Source organism: Rhagoletis zephyria, unplaced genomic scaffold, assembly GCF_001687245.7.
Source record: "Rhagoletis zephyria isolate East Lansing unplaced genomic scaffold, Rhagoletis_zephyria_1.1 Rzeph_scaffold_01164, whole genome shotgun sequence".
NCBI lineage: Eukaryota > Metazoa > Arthropoda > Insecta > Diptera > Tephritidae > Rhagoletis > Rhagoletis zephyria.
The window spans coordinates 134,720-139,049 of NW_016158248.1; the positions used below are offsets into that span (position 1 = coordinate 134,720).

Here is a 4,330-nt window from a genome sequence, read left to right on the forward strand (position 1 = left end):
TTCATTACAGGCGAACCTTTCCAAGAAGTCACCCGGGAACTAAGCAAATCTGAGACCTTTATCGTTCAATTCAAATTATTATAAAAAGCGGGGTACCTTTTTAACAAAATAACAAGATTTTAAACTAATTCTGCTGGCAGCCACGACTTTCAAAACACAAAACTTTTTTCGAAATTTTCATTCCTAGAAAATAATTTATTTGCCATATCCACATATTCACAACATATATGTAATACTCCTATATTGGCAGTAAGAGCTAGTACCGTCCGAAAACACTACAGTACAGATATATCAATAAACACGTACGAAAGAAAAGGAACACATACGTTTATAAATAAACATGTACACAACACATATACAAAAACTGCACTCAAGTACACAATACATTGACAAAAACAGTACTAGACTGTCTCGCTCTGATTTCGGAATGCTTACACATTGAGAAGTTAGCTTACTGCCAATATAGAAGTATTACATATATGATTCACAACCTCGCTTTAAGCGCACATTTTTCAAACCAGTCACAGAAGACAGGATTAAAAATGAATAACATAAACTAAAATCGAAAAACGTTCTCCAAATTCTGAAACAACCAAAAGAATTGGTGCTCCAAATTGGAAAATAAGGTGTTTAAACAGCGATCTTGCTGGGTGATTAGATTGTGAAGATGAAAGTCAGGAGGATACATCTGACATTTGCAGAAAAAAAGAAATATAACTGAAAGTCCTCTCAACTGGTGCAGCGTCAATCGAAAAGAATTTACAATTTTGTCAAGTTTCAAGTTTGTCGCCTCAGTTACTTAGTGGCGCAGGTTTGATTTACGACCGGTTAGGAAACAGGCTGTAACCCGAAAAGGCAGCAAAATTACTCTTTCTACTAAAAAAAAAAAAANCTTATCTAACTAGTAAAAGAAACTAAATACAAGGTATTCATTACAGGCGAACCTTTCCAAGAAGTCACCCGGGAACTAAGCAAATCTGAGACCTTTATCGTTCAATTCAAATTATTATAAAAAGCGGGGTACCTTTTTAACAAAATAACAAGATTTTAAACTAATTCTGCTGGCAGCCACGACTTTCAAAACACAAAACTTTTTTCGAAATTTTCATTCCTAGAAAATAATTTATTTGCCATATCCACATATTCACAACATATATGTAATACTCCTATATTGGCAGTAAGAGCTAGTACCGTCCGAAAACACTACAGTACAGATATATCAATAAACACGTACGAAAGAAAAGGAACACATACGTTTATAAATAAACATGTACACAACACATATACAAAAACGGCACTCAAGTACACAATACATTGANTGCACTCAAGTACACAATACATTGACAAAAACAGTACTAGACTGTCTCGCTCTGATTTCGGAATGCTTACACATTGAGAAGTTAGCTTACTGCCAATATAGAAGTATTACATATATGATTCACAACCTCGCTTTAAGCGCACATTTTTCAAACCAGTCACAGAAGACAGGATTAAAAATGAATAACATAAACTAAAATCGAAAAACGTTCTCCAAATTCTGAAACAACCAAAAGAATTGGTGCTCCAAATTGGAAAATAAGGTGTTTAAACAGCGATCTTGCTGGGTGATTAGATTGTGAAGATGAAAGTCAGGAGGATACATCTGACATTTGCAGAAAAAAAGAAATATAACTGAAAGTCCTCTCAACTGGTGCAGCGTCAATCGAAAAGAATTTACAATTTTGTCAAGTTTCAAGTTTGTCGCCTCAGTTACTTAGTGGCGCAGGTTTGATTTACGACCGGTTAGGAAACAGGCTGTAACCCGAAAAGGCAGCAAAATTACTCTTTCTACTAAAAAAAAAAAAAACATTATTAAAAATGAATAACTTTTCCATTTCTTATTTACCGCATTCGCATTCGCATCCGCGGATGTTAGCCTTCAAACATCCGCATCCGCATCCGCGGATGTCTAAAATTCCACATTAGCAACATCCCTAGTGTATACCTACTTTTTATTTACAGTTAATCTTACGCAAGTGATGAGTAAACAGAATTGACTCGTTTTTTTCGTGTCCATTCTGTAATCTCTTTATTAATATCAAATAAGAAGAGAAAAATGCAAAGAGACCAAACAGAGATCAATTAATGGTAAATTTTTATTTTGTTTCTTACCTATGTTCTAATCATACGTTCGCGACCGAAAACATCTTTTTTTTTGTCTTTACTTCGCATTGAGTGCAACAAAAGGTCCTAAAATAGCAGGATTAAATCAAGTTGAGTCTCCGTAATTACAAAACAAGATAACTTTGGGTAAACAGTTTACCAAATTTTTTATTTCGATTTTCAAAGTTTCGTACGTTTCCGACCGTAAGTATAGTTTTGTTCCTAAAGAAGTGTGTTCGATAATTAAACCGGTCACCCAATTTTATGGTTTTAGCTGCCTACATAAAGAAGTTATATGGCAAAAATTTGTATCTGAACAATCAGTGGTATAGGAGATATAGCTTATATAGCACCGACCTTAACGGTGTTCTCAGTAGACTTTGTATGATTATTTAGAAAGTAGCTCACGAAATTCCTCGGTTTTAGCCGCCCACATAAAGGAGTTTTACAATAAATCCCCTTATCTGAACAATCAGTTGTATGGAGGCTATAGGTCATAGCGACCCGATATTTCTTATTTTCATTGTAAGCTGTCTGTTGATTATGAGTGAAAACAGTGCAAAGTTTCATGTTCCTAGCCCCCTTCATAAAGGGAGAAGTTATAATCTGACCAATTATTTGTATGTATGTATATGTTATAGTAGTCCGATTTTGACGGTTCCGACATATGATTAATACATTATAAAAATACTCTTATTTACCAAATTTCAGTCGGATATCTCGAAAATTAAGGGACTAGATTGCGTTCAAACAGTCAGACGGATGGCTAAATCGACTCAGCTTGACGTTCTGATCATTTTGGCGAACATTTATGTGGGTCTATATCTTCTTATTCTGGTACTTACAAACATCGGACCAAATTTGTAATACCATTTCAAGTTCGTGAAAGGTTTAAAAAATCATGGAAAAATCGTACTTCGCGACCCGTACGTTCGCTACCGGTACACTGAGGGGGGAAAATTATAATATTTAATTTGCAATGGAACTCGAACCCTAACCCTCTGGATATCGTCAAATTGTGGCAAGCATTTTTGCGCACTCAGCTACAGCCAGGCATATGTATAAATGTGCTTTCAAATGTTGAATTTCAAGGGCATGCCTTGCGGGAAATATATCTTAACTAAATATAAGTTAACTTGAAGTTGATTAGGAAGGAACTAAAGGTCACTTTTATCTGTAAATTTTCTTTGAGGAAAGCTACTCTACAGGGAGTTACGTCAGCTTATACCTAACTTTAGTCTGTTTACGCGAACACTAGTGCAAGCTATTAACTGTATATTTTGTTTGAAAAAAGGTAACTATAGTTCTAACTGTAGTCCTCAATAGTAGTGTTAAACATGGAGGACAATCTTAAAATACCAGAATTCGGGGGTGACAATTGAAAATGTTATAGTTTTTACTTCATTGTACAATTTTTAGACATCATACCTGCACAAAATTAAAGGGGTTTCCGAAGATGCTCTGTTCGTCGTCAGACAGATTTTTACGGATGAATTGATGGGCGCCTACAACTGGCATGAGTGATGCGAAAAGCAGGCCCTGGTCAAGCTTAAGCTGTTGGATTCCATTCTACGAGGTAAGTATTTGTAAACTGTATAAACTATAATTTTGTAACACATGTATTCATTGTTTCATTTAGAAATCTTCAAACTACAAGGAAGTTTCGATTTCGAACGAGGCGTTAAAAAAGCAGTGGAACTTAGCCATCACCGGATGTCGCAAAAAAAATTTGCAAAAAAGACGAAGAAGGAGGCTCATTAAACTTAAACTTAATATTTAATTTTGAATGATATTTTGATTTTTTTGAATGAACCAAGTATTGACACAGATTTTTTTGGAAATGAATGCGTAAATTTTTCCGTTAATTTTTATAAAAATATAGTTTACATTTAGCAAAAAACTAAACGAAAACTAAATTTTGAAACTTTGTGCGAAACTCAAGTTATACTGTTATATGTAATATTTATTTGTATTTTTATGTAACGTTTAGTAATATTTTAATTTGATGGATTTTAACATCAGGCCTGATTCCTTATCTTTGATTGTTTTCTACATCAGGTTTGATGAATCAACTTTGAACGCTTTCCACATCAGGTTTGACCCCTCAGCTTTGACAGATTATTACATCCGGCTTGATGTATATTGTCCTTAAGAAACTGATTGAAAGTTTGTTCTGCGAACTGATTGA

The 4,330-nt window shown here is 34.4% G+C and overlaps 1 long non-coding RNA gene across 1 annotated transcript; it reads left to right on the forward strand.

Annotated features, from left to right (window-relative positions):
- The first annotated feature begins 3,622 nt into the window (after nucleotides 1–3,622).
- Nucleotides 3,623–3,823, forward strand: LOC108363004 (uncharacterized). Its single transcript, XR_001847549.1, has 2 exons — nucleotides 3,623–3,718; nucleotides 3,782–3,823. It is a non-coding gene; the product is annotated as an uncharacterized LOC108363004 (long non-coding RNA).
- Nucleotides 3,824–4,330: the final 507 nt, after the last annotated feature.